Here is a 13,445-nt window from a genome sequence, read left to right as displayed (position 1 = left end):
TGCCACTCCTAATATTGTAGCAATTTCTCGGATGGGTTTTCTCTGTTTTTGCAGCTTAAGGATGGCTTGTTTCACCTGCATGGAGAGCTCCTTTGACCGCATGTTTACTTCACATCAAAACCTTCCAAATGCAAGCACCACAGCTCAAATCAACTCCAAGCCTTTTATCTGCTTAATTGAGAATGACATAACGAAGGGATTGCTCACACCTGTCCATGAAATAGCCTTGGAGTCAATTGTCCAATTACTTTTGGTCCCTTTAAAAACAGGGTGGCACATGTTAAGGAGCTGAAACTCTAAAACCCTTCATCCAATTTTAATGTGGATACCCTCAAATGAAAGCTGAAAGTCTGAGCTTCAACTGCATCTGAATTATTTTTTTTTAAATTCATTGTTGCAATGTCTAGAACCAAAATTAGAAAAATGTTGTCTCTGTCCAAATATATATGGACCTACAGTAACTGTATATACCAACTATAGGGATTTAAAACTTAACTTTTACTATCAAGAATAAAAGATTTGGCAATCCTCTATACAAAATTGACAATACACATAACAAATATGTTAAAAAGTAGAAAATGTGCCCATGTCCCTGTATAGGATCATACTCTGACAATAGTCAAAAAAGTGGCAACAAGGCATCAGTGAATACCTATATAAATATATAACATGTTACAACAAAACCAAACAATAAAGTCCAGAATTTGTATGCAGTAGGGCCAATGGATATAAGGAAAGATCTCACCAAATTCGCTGGTCTCCAAATTCCTCCAACAGGTCCTCATCCATAAAGGCCCAAATCATGGAGTCCAAGGTGTTGATTATCCCTTTCAGTCCCTATAATGTTGACTGACCCTCAAACGTATTCTGCGCTCCAGTGCACCGGAAGTGACGTGCATACGTGTCGCTAATGGTGCGCCCCATCTACTTGGCACGCAGGGTGCGTTCCAGCGTACCGGAAGTGACGTGCCGGCGTACCGGAAACGAAGTTTGCGGCTCCCCCGGAAATATAGTAGGGAAACTGTGGAGCGCATACAGCATAGTTTGCGGCTCCCCCGGAAATCCTGTGGAGAGCATACAGCGTTCCATAATAGCATAGTGGCGCATACATCCCGGAACCAACCGGCGGTCCACAAACATGAGATATAATATTAAATCTGGTTATAGGGGCGTGCCCTCTGTTTATTGCAGGGTCACAGATATGGGTGGTTTTGTAATCCTATTTGCCCAAATAAGGTGAGAATGTCTTGGATAGGTCCACTTGATTAGTTTATTTTTGAATCTACCAATTACGACACATCTACATAACTAAGGGGTGGGGCACCACTCTCCAGGTGTCCACACTCCCTGATTTAGACATGCTATAAATTGCTGGCAGCCTCTATGGAATCTGCCATTGCCTAAAATTACAACCCAGATAGAGGGTTCCCAGCCCAGTCCCCAGCCCTATATTCTACAGTTTTTTGTGCTAATCCCCTGATGACTCAAGATTTTTGAAGAAACGCGTCGGGAGGCGCATAGGGTCAGTTCAGGGCTGTCCAGGTTTTCAGGGTCACCTCTTGACTGCCCTTGTAAGGGCAGGAGTCTTGGGGTTTGAGGGTCAGTCAAGATTATGGAGACTGACAGGGATAATCAACCCCTTGGACTCCATGATTTGGGCCTTTATGGATGAGGACCTGTTGGAGGAATTTGGAGACCAGCGAATTTGGTGAGATCTTTCCTTATATCCATTGGCCCTACTGTATACAATTTCTGGACTTTATTGTCTGGTTTAGTTGTAACATGTTATATATTTATATAGGTATTCACTGATGCCTTGTTGCCACCTTTTTGACTATTGTCAGAGTATGATCCTAAACAGGGACATGGACATATTTTATAGTTTTTAACATATTTGTTATGTGTATTGTCAATTTTGTATTGAGGATTGCCAAATCTTTTATTCTTAATAGTAAAAGTTAAGTTTTAAATCCACTATAGTTGCTATATATGATTTATAAATTATATTACCACATGTCAAACAATTTACCAGTTGGTGCAGTAGATTCTAAGAAAACCAACAGACTCCGCATTCATGATCTGCATGTTTTTGAGTCGGTGTATTTGAATAATTAATTGTTAGGGGGTGTGTTCAAAATAATAGCAGTGTGGAGTTCAATAGTGAGGTCAATCATTCTGTGAAGACACAGGTATGAATCAGGTGGCCCTTATTTAAGGATGAAGCCAGCACATGTTGTACATGCATTTCTCCTTGAAAGCCTGAGAAATCTGGGTCATTTGAGACATTGTTCAGAAGAACAGCGTACTTTGATTAAAAAGTTGTTTGGAAAGGGTAAAAATTATATAGAAGTGCAGACTATGATAGGCTGTTCAGCTAAAATGATCTCCAATGCTTTAAAATGGAAAGCAAAACCAGAGAGACGTGGAAAAAAAACAGAAGACTACCATTCGAATGGATCGAAGAATATCCAGAATGGAAAAGGTTCAGCCAATGATCAGCTCCAGGATGATCAAAGACCGTCTCAAGTTACCTGTGAGTACTGTGACAGTTAGAAGATGCCTGTGTGAAGCTAATCTCTTAGCATGAAGTCCCCGCAAAGTCCCACTGTTAAAAAAAGACATGTACTGAAGCGGATACAATTTGTCCAAGAACTCATCAACTAGCCTAAAGAGAAGTGGAGAAACATTTTGTGGACTGATGAAAGTAAAATTGTTCTTTTTGGGTCCAATGGGCACAGACAGTTCGTCAGACGACCCCTAAACTCTGCATTCAAGCCACAGTACACTCTGAAGACAGTGAAGCATGGTGGAGCAAGCATCATGATATGGGCACGTTTCTCTTACTATGGTGCCAGACCTATTTACCGCATACCAGGGATTATGGACCAGTTTGCATATATTAAAATACTTGAAGAGGTCATGTTGCCTTACGCTGAAGAGGATATGCCCTTGAAATGGGTGTTTCAACAAGACAACGACCCTAAACACACCAGTAAACGATCAAAATCTTGGTTCCAGTCCAACAAAATAGAGGTTATGGACTGACCAGCCCAATCCTTGGTGTTACGGATCCGGGTGGTGGAACCTCTGTGCTGCGGTGCAAGGGGGGACCAGAGAGGCGTAACTAGGTATCAACTCGGACCGACCAAGGTCGTACGGCGGTTCAATCGACTCCGTGACCAGGGAAGGACCGAGCAGAGGGACCAGGTGCTACTCTGGGTACCAACCTTGTATGAGAGCAGGTGACTCCCACGGGTCAGAAGGCAGGGACCGACCGGTACAGCAGATGAGCACGGCAGGCAGGCTGACGGGTGATCCGGGCAGACGGACAGGCAGGCGCGACAGGTAACAAGCAGGAGCCTCCAGGTAGGCTGACAGGTAGGCATGGCAGGTAACAAGCAGGAGCCTCCAGGTAGGCTGACAGGTGGGCACTGGCATGCACGGCTGGCATGCAGACAGGTAGGCACGGCAGGTAACAGGCAGATGCTTCCAGGCAAGCAGGCGGGTTGAGCCCATAGACAAACTGGCGGACTGGACCGTAGGCAGACTGTTTGGCTGGAGAGTAGACAAGCTGGCGGACAGGACTGGTAGTCAGGCTGGCGGACAGGACTGGTAGTCAGGCTGGCGGACAGGACTGGTAGTCAGGCTGGCGCGGGCAGGCAGGACTTGTAGTCAGGCTAGCAGCGGGACCTGAGGGCTGAAGCAGAGTTTAACACACAAAGCTACAACCTTGCACGGGCACCTCCATATTGGAGGAGGTGCCTTTTATAGGGGAAGTCCTCCGGCCATTGGCCGGGGACTTTTTAGGACGGCGCGCGCGGCCCCTTTAAGAGGGAGCGAGCGTGTGCGCGCCCCAAGTACAGAGCCGGGGAAGCTGCGTGCACCAGCAGCAGCTGCAGGGAGGCCAGAAGACGCCGGAGCAGGACCGCGGCGGTAATGGGGACGGAGTCTCTGCCGGGCAGGAGGCAGAGACGCCGATGCTACACCCCTATCTTAATCCGATAGAACACTTGTGGGGTGACATCAAAAATGCTGTTTCTGAGGCAAAGCCAACAGATGCCAAAAAATTGTGGGGTGTAGTCAAAGCATGAAACTACTTGCATTTTGCACTTAGTGCATAGCCTTTATGAGTCTAGAAGTATTACTATATGTCAAATTGACCAGAATGTGTATGAGACCCTCCTTTATTCTAATACAGGATGTATCAGAATCCCTAATTTTTGGCAGTTCTTTCTTCCTTTATAAATTACACTGAAATTACCTATTTGTTAATAAAATTAAAATTTTGGTTTAAGTCATTATACAGGAAAAAAATGATTCTTAAAGAAGTTGTCCAGTACTTTAGATTACCCCCCCCCCCCCCCCAATGTATCCACACGGGGCCCCTAAGGATTTTTGTAATTAGCTGACGTTGCAGCCAAGGATAGCGCCGCTCACAGGCATCACGTGACCCCGCGCTGACGTCACGACAAGTGAGGCGTGACAGCTGGATTGTGGGCGCCATCACCCCCCGCGTCACACCCAGCATTCACCGCGTGCGTTCCCAATGAATGGGGAGAGGGACAGCGCGAGGTGGATGCCGGGTGTGACGCAGGGGGTAACCCCACCTACAGCCTGGCATTCACCGTGGAATGTGGAAGAGAGAGACCCCCGGCTGCTGCCAGCACTTGTCGTGACATCAGCGGATATCAGAGCCGGCTGCAGCCGGGGGTCACGTGATGCCTGTGAGCGGCCAGTGATAGCGCCGCTCACAGGCATTATCTGCAACGTAAGGTAATTACAAAAATCCTTAGGGGCCCAGGGGGGATACATTGTGGGGGTAATCTAAAGTACTGGGCAACCCTTTTAACATTTTTGTTCCTGTAAAATGCAATTTCTCATTGATTGGGAATGTTTTATTGTCAGTCCTTAAAGTGGAGAAAAAGTGTCACACCATTGTTCTCAGCAGCGATCTGGGAGTCAGAGATGTCTCCAGGGGTCTTCCCCATGCTGTTCTCCTTCCATTCAGCACTTTTTCCATCCATTTGTACATTTTCACTGCCACCCAGACCTCCTTGTAGGGTCTTCCAGAAAAATGCTCGGATTTCTCATTGACTTCCATTATACTTGTTACTTGAAATGAGCACACGAGCATTAGGAATTGTTCGGTTCGAGTAACAAGCATCTGAGCAGTTTAGTGCTCACTCATCTATAGTCTTAATATGTGCTGTTATCTACCACTATATGGCCACCAAATAGTGGTAATATCGGTTAGTGACCCACTCGGATGTTTCGCCTCCGCTGTGCTTGAAGTCTTAGCTACGATTTTGGTGGATTGTGACTGCTGGGACCCCCAGGATGCACAGCACAGAATCCAACTTGTTCTTGTGTCTGAATCTGAAATAGAGTGCTACTAAGGTAAAAGTATCTGAGTTCTTGTAAAATCAGTGGATCAGGGCATGTTTCCACCTAGCTTGATTGCCACTTTTTGTGCACACAATGTCTATTTCAGGTGGTTTCCTCCTGGTTCGCTTATGAAAAGCACTCAATAAAAATTAAATTGAACATACACTGCAATGTAAAAACAACTTGCTGTGCAAACTGTATGTTTCAGTCTTGTCTAATCTTCTGTTTGGTGTCCAAACCGTTGGACAGATATAACATGTATAGCATTGATATGCCATAAATGTCAGTAATATTCAATTAAATTCAAAAGGACATTAATCAATTTTAATTTTTTTTTTTTAATTAACAATTACATGGAAGGTTGAAAAGATGTTCTTGGAGGCCTTTGACTTTTGCAGATATTTCTTGCTGGTCAGACGGCCACAGGTACAGTAGATGGTACAACTCTTTCCATGCAGGTACAGCATTGATGGTGGATGTGCTGTACTTTCTTCAGGGCACTAGATGTGAGGGTTTTCTGCCCTTGAGATGTTTCTGGTGCCCTGGTGACAGTGGGCAAAAATGCAGCTTTGTCTGATAGTGCGAGCAGCCCTGGATAATCCACGCCGGCAGGATGATATCATCCGGCGGAAGATAGAACCTATAAAAAAGATGCAAAACCGAAGTAAGTAATGGGACTCCATATTAGAGGACACTACTGTGGTGTCTCTGTGGAAGGCCGGTAGAGGAATCTTCTCCATACAGAGGTGCGGGATCATTGTCAGCCATCATACATGTGACAATGCCACCACTGACAGATGACATCTGCTCCACATGACTTATCTCACTGACATCATACAACATGGAGATTATCGTCACACTTACCTCGCCTACTACTTTCCCCCTCTTCCACTTTATCTGTTCTTTGCTGTTTTCTCAGATTTAGTGCAGATTTCTTTCTCTCCTGAACTGGAGGTTCTAATAAAAAGTCAGAAAAAGATGTTGATTATAAACTCCTCAAAGATTAATTTTATATGTTTATAGAGTTACTCAAACTGGTTAATATGCACTTGTAGCTTTTCTGTGTGTGGCCGTGTGGTGTCTCCCTTATTAACATGACATTACTTGCAGCAAGCCAAAGTGTTTTTATATAATCCGTCAGATAACACTTAAGCGTAAGTTTAAAGAAGACTCATCACCAGGTCTTAAGTGTCCAGAATTCACTCTTACTTTATTCCCCCTGCTCCCCTGAGGACTCTGTTTTTGGTTTTTATTAAAATCCCCCTTAGGCTATGTGCCCACGATGCAGAAATGCTCCGGATTTTTTTTTGAGCGTTTCTGCATCTCCCTGGCACAAAAAACGCATGCGGATTGTACACGCGGATTGTACACGCGGATTGTACACGCGGATTGTACACGCGGATTGTACATGCGTTTTTCCTGCCAGGGACATGCGGATGCGAAGCGTTTTGATCGAAAGAATGGTAAAAAATAAAAAATAAATATACTTGCCTTCTGATGGCCCCCGGAGTCCTTGTCTTGGCTTGCCGGCAGCTCGCGGTAGATTTAAGGACCTGCCAACATCATTGGTCGCATGACCCGTCACATGACTAAATGACGTCAGCGCAGGTCCTTTAGTCTACCGCGATCTGCCGGCAAGCCGAGACAAGGAACCGGAGGCCATCAGAAGGTAAGTATAATATTTATTTTTTATTTTATTCTTTTTTTTTACAGGTTCTATGGTGGGGGGGGTCCGGAGGAGAGTCTCCTCTTCTCCAGACCCGAGTACCATCCGCACATTGAAACACATGGATTCCGCATGTACAGATGCAGTGATGCGGATTCCATGTGTTCCAATGCAAGTCAATGGCGGTGAAAACGCAGCACTTCTGCAAAATAATTGGTAGTGCTGCGGATTTTTCCGCAATGATAATCCGCAGCGGAAATTTCCGCAGCATGTGCACAGCAGATGCGGATTATCATTGGGGAACATGGCAGACCTTCTACCAAGCGTTTTTTAAGCGTTTCTGCGGCGGAATTGCCACTGCGGAAACGATTAAAAACACATAGTGAGCACATCGCCTTACAGTTCCACAGACAGGGGCCTTTTTATTTAGTGGTCATTTTTATGGTCTTTACCACACTATAATACTGAAGAAGAGGCTGAAGACGCTCCCCCCCCCCCAGATAATCCTGTAAGCACCACCCCCTTGTAAAGAACATAAAAATTAGCACTAAATAAAACTGCCAATAACTCTGGAACCGTATGGTGGATTTTACTAAAACAAAAAATTGAATACTCAGGGGCAGCGGGAATAAAGTAAGTCATTATCTGAGCCTTCATGTGCAGATTCACATTACACTTTTGTATCATAGTCTATAATGGGATGGTCTATAAATCTGTACATACCTGACAATGAGGGCGAGGATGACTCACACTTTTTAGCAGTGACACACTGATTGTCACCATCATCAGTTTTGGAAGGGGGAGATTCTTTCTGCCTGTTTGGTAGAAGAAAGTCAAGTAAATTACAAGTGAAAACAATATAAAAAGGAAGAACACTTGTCTGTAAGGCCATTTGGGACATTATGAAGGGGATACTCTGCTCAGGACCCCATTCTACCAGCAAGAATGGAGTCTAACTAGTAATATTGGCCTATAAAGAGCTGGGAATGAATGGCTGGTTGCAATGATCAACTGATATTGCTGTGTAATCACAAGCCAGATCCACAGTAATCAGTTATCATGGGGTGGTGGATGCTGGATTTAGATTTGTGTTACTCGTGTCTGAGCATATATCAGAGCTAAATCTCATAATAATAATAATCTACTCACCAGTCTGGGTGTTTTTCGCTGTTCTCAGGGGTACACTCTGGAGGTGACATAGGTTCTTCAATGGTCACCATCTTGGTACTGGTGGTATATAGCTAAAAAACACAAAGAAATATAAATAGATATATTTTTAAACTTTTTTTCTAATTATAGGTTTTATTCATTTTATTGACCTACATGCTTTAGACATACTTACTTTGGAAAACCTTTGAGAAGATGATTCAAAGTTTTTGATTTCTGGACAGTCATTGTCCTCACTTGTGTCCCCATCATCTGAATTCCTAAATTTATAACGCACAGAGCGATCTGAAAAGTAAAAGTGTTATGAGAAATTATTAGTATAAGAGCCGGTCAGACAGTCACCATGTTATTACTCATTATGATAGGAACTGATTGTCACACATAATGAAAGAAAAGGCACTCAGCAGTTTTCTGCTGATAAGGTCTCATTTTACTTACTGCTAAAGTAGCAGGTGTCCTCATCTGATTTTAGATCAGGAACGAACAGAGGCTTCTGACTTAGAAGGTTGTTAAAGTTTAAGGCACGCAGAAATGGATGAATTTTGATCTCGTGTGCCCCTCCTGGAAAAGGAAGACAAGAAAGAAATCGATAGTTATTGTCAGAGAAACTACTCCGTATCTATACAGTTTATGTTAATCTGAACTGGAGATTTAAAAGAGCCAACATGAAGGAAATGTACTGAACATTAGAGCATGAAGAATGGGGAATGGACACGTTGGTAGAGACCTTCAGTGCTCATCCTCATGGACACCTTCATTTGTCCCGAGGTGTAATAAGTCATTATTAATACTATTATCATATTACCTGTCCCAAGTCTTTGTTCTGGATTTTTTCTGAGTAGCTGAGTGATGATGCCCCGAGCATTTGGTGGAGGAAAGTAATTACATCTCCAAACAATGTCATCTGTGATATAAAAAGAAAATATTACTGGAAATAAAACCTCTTCATTTATTTACATAAAAAAGCATTTTCCTTAAAAAAAGCTAGAAGCTAAACCAAGGAACCAATCAAACCAAATAACAGCGACATGACAAGCTGTCAGATTATTTTACTTACCACTGAGGATACTGCGTAATTTCTCCTTTTGGGAAGCCCTATAAAATGGTGTATATCCAAAGAGAAATTCATATAGGATGATGCCTACTGACCACCAGTCAACAGGTCTTCCATAGCCTTTCTGTAGGATAACTTCTGGGGCCATGTAACTAGACGTGCCAGCAGTCTGGAAAACAACAGAAGAATGAGATGATGATCAATACATACGACAAATAACATCAGTGGAAATGTGATGAGAAATGATCAGAGAAGGAGAAAGAGATGAAATATGTAAAGTAGAAGATCCTGTAAGTAAAGCCGACCTCTTTATCACAGAACTCTTTGGTGATGTCCTTAGTTGGAGCCTTATAGATGTTTGATGTTGGTCTCATGAGGCCAAGTTTTGAAACTCCAAAATCGGTCACTTTAATATGTCCTGTTGATGTTATCAGGATGCTGTAAAAGAAAAGATGGTGTCAGCCCCAAGTAATAACCCATAGACTGTATAACAAACTAACTTTCATCCCCTTTATTATACCTCAAGGGTCACTTACTTTACAGGCTTCAGGTCTCTGTGCACCACACCATAGCTGTGCAGATATTCCACAGCAAGGACTGTTTCTGCAATGTACAGACGGGCCAAGGTGATAGGTAAAGGACCCCTGTGCTGTAGAAGATTGCCACAGTCTCCTCCTACAGGAAAAAGCAAATATGACAGGTGAGGGTCTGTTACAGAGTAAATTACACATGATGAGTGTGAATGTGAAACAAGCGGAGATATTGGGACAGGATGGTATATATAGAGATACACTGTGTAATGTAGAGCGTATACTGCAGAGGAACCCTGTACATAGAGACAGAGCCAGGCCTCATCTACAAGCCTCTAATTTATTTCTCTGTGAAAGTTCTCATCTATAAAAACTGTTCAAATACAGAGAAATCTTCCTTTCCTCCATAGCAGATATTGCCGCCATGCTCAGTGAGGACACACAAGGAATCTTAGTAACATTATAGTAAATGCGGTGTGGACATGTAACCGTCCATGTGGACATGTTCAGGTTATATATAAGGTGCTAGGATTAGGCCGACGTGGGCTGGATATAAATACAATGGATGTGTCCTACCTGGTGCATACTCCATGACCATACACAGATGAAGTTTAGTAGGAAAGGAGCAGAACATGGAGGCCACAAAGGGACAATCAGCGAATGTAGAGATGTCCCTCTCCTGAAAGGCCCATTTAAGGGTCTTTGGGTTTTTCAGGTTCTGCTTGTCCATTTTCTTCATAGCACATATCTTGTTTGTGTCTGTATGGCGAACTAGGTGGACGGATCTGAGGAGGAAGAAAATCCATGATTTATTATGAATTCTTACTAACAGTCCATCCATAGACCTGATCAAGTGATCTCCTATACTAATGGTTAATACTAGATGTGCGGCCATCACTAGAAATCCATAAAATAACACTCCATAAATGATCACCTATGGAAAGTCCTCATCCACGTCACATCCTAACTGACCTGAAGAGAGACAATTAGATGTGGACAGTGATGTGGAACCATAATTTCTCTATGGTAGCATTGCACGGGCAGGACGTAGAGACATAGGCATCGTCATAAGGAGCCCTGAGAAATGAATATTATACCAAAGTAAAGCTCACCCAAATCCTCCACAGCTGATCAGTTTGATAGGATTAAAGTCGTCCTTACAAGGATTTCTCCCCGGGTTCACTGATCCGATCAAGGCCTAAAAAGGAATAAGAAATGACATCAAGACAACGAAGCTGCAGGAGGATAAAAGCTCCAGATGCAGGAACATCTTCCGTCTATATTATATCCCCCCTGATTACACTGCAACCGAAGTAGAGGACGTGATAAAAGCCGGACCCCCCACAGACACTATTATATTATAAGGGGATATTCCCCATACACATAAATCATTGTACTGCAGGGGAGGATAAGGGACATCACACGGAGGAGACAGAATAATAACACCACCGTCACACATAATAGGTCTGATCTACATAAGAGCAGAGATATCCCATTGTCATATGGGATGTGTAATTCCCACCCGTCATCTGATGATATACAGACATCCCATGATACTTACACTGGCAGATTCCTGGATGATTTCTGGTGGCTCAGATGTTCCACCATCAGTATTTGCCGGCACAGTTATTCCTATAATAATGATAAAATAAAAAAGAGACGACATGTATTAGTCTATATCACCACTTATATAACACATCCATATAATAATGGAAATGATAAGACCCCTGTACATGGAATATACTAGATATAAGGATATTCTGCACACACTGTATATATTTATGGCATATCTATATATATATATATATATATACTGTACTATGAACGTGTCATTGCGCAGGATCTGACCGAATCCTCAACAATTACATGATTGGGGACCAATGAGCCTCTTTGTACATTTGTGACCCCCTCCATTATAGTCCATGGGGGCTCATGAGCCGCCAGCGGCCTCATACATTGGATGAAGAGTAAATCTCCATGTTCTCTGCCGTTCTCTATAACTTGATATTTGTATGTAGAATATTAGATGACCGGCTTACCTTCCATCAGATCAGGGTTCGGCCCCGGCTGACTGATATCAGGGTCAGCAATATTTCCATTTTGCCCCTCTTTGGAGTCGCCTTCAGATGTTTCCTGATGGATATAATATATACAATTAATATAACATTTCACAAATACTACATTACCACATACAATAGACAGGAAGGACTAAACATTGGATTTCCTGGATAATTTCAGTATTGGACGAACTGTACAATGCCGCTCCCCCCAGTAAATCCACATTAATATACAACCCCTGGCAAAAATTATGGAATCACCGGGCTCGGAGGATGTTCATTTAGTTGTTTAATGTTGAAAAAAAAGCAGATCACAGACATGGCACAAAACTAAAGTAATTTCCAATGGCAACTTTAGGGCTTTAAGAAACACTAAAATAAATCAATATTAAAAATGTGGTACTCAGTAAGGGTAATTTTTTTTAGACCAAGCAGAGGGAAAAAATTTATGTTATCACTAAATTCTGAAGAAAAAATTATGGAATCACCCTGTAAATTTTAATTTCCAAAACTAACACCTGCATCAAATTAGATCTGCTAGTTAGTCTGCATCTAAAAAGGAGTGATCACACCTTGGAGAGCTGTTGCATCAAGTGGACTGACATGACTCATGGCTCCAACACGAGAGATGTCAATTGAAACAAATTAGAGGATTATCAAACTCTTAAAAGAAGGTAAATCATCACACAATGTTGCAAAAGATGTTGGTTTTTCACAGTCAGCTGTGTCTAAAATATGGACCAAATAGAAACAACATGGGAAGGTTGTTAAAGGCAAATATACTGGTAGACCAAGGAAGACATCAAAGCGTCAAGACCGGAAACTTAATGCAATATGTCTTCAAAACAGAAAATGCACAACAAAACAAATGAGGAATGAATTGGAGGAAACTGGAGTCAATGTCTGTGACCGAACTGTAAGAAACCGCCGAAAGGAAATGGGATTTACATACAGAAAAGCTAAACATAAGCCATCATTAACACCTAAACACAAAAAAAACAAGGTTACAATGGGCTAAGGAAAAGCAATTGTGGACTGTGGATGACTGGATGAAAGTCATATTCAGTGATGAATCGCGAATCTGGATTGGGCAAGGTGATGATGCTGGAACTTTTGTTTGGTGCCGTTCCAATGAGATTTATAAAGATGACTGCATGAAGAGAACATGCAAATTTCCACAGTCATTGATGATATGAGGCTGCATGTCAGTTAAAGGCATTGGGGAGATGGCTGTCATTACATCTTCAATAAATGCCCAAGTTTACATTGATATTTTGGACAGTCTTCTTATCCCATCAATTGAAACGATGTTTGGGGATGATGACATCATTTTTCAAGATGATAATGCATCCTGCCATAGAGCAAAAACTGTGAAAACATTCCTTGAAAGAAGACACATAAGGTCAATGTCATGGCCTGCAAATAGTCCGGATCTGAATCCAATTGAAAATCTTTGGTGGAAGTTGAAGAAAATGGTGCATGACAAAGCTCCAACATGCAAAGCTGATCTGGCAACAGCAATCAGAGAAAGTTGGAGCCAGATTGATGAAGAGTACTGTTTGTCACTCATTAAGTCCATGCCTCAG

General features: G+C 42.6%; 1 long non-coding RNA gene across 3 annotated transcripts in view; it reads left to right on the top strand.

Moving 5' to 3' along the window:
• LOC141156559 (uncharacterized) overlaps nt 1-13,445 on the top strand; it is an 810,169-nt gene that overhangs the window by 107,754 nt on the left and 688,970 nt on the right. The gene's annotated exons all lie outside the window — the stretch shown is intronic.

This window comes from Phyllobates terribilis, unplaced genomic scaffold (genome assembly GCF_046119375.1).
Source record: "Phyllobates terribilis strain yellow unplaced genomic scaffold, ASM4611937v1 Scaffold_8__6_contigs__length_399053987, whole genome shotgun sequence".
NCBI lineage: Eukaryota > Metazoa > Chordata > Amphibia > Anura > Dendrobatidae > Phyllobates > Phyllobates terribilis.
This window is presented reverse-complemented; position numbering and strand designations above follow the sequence as displayed.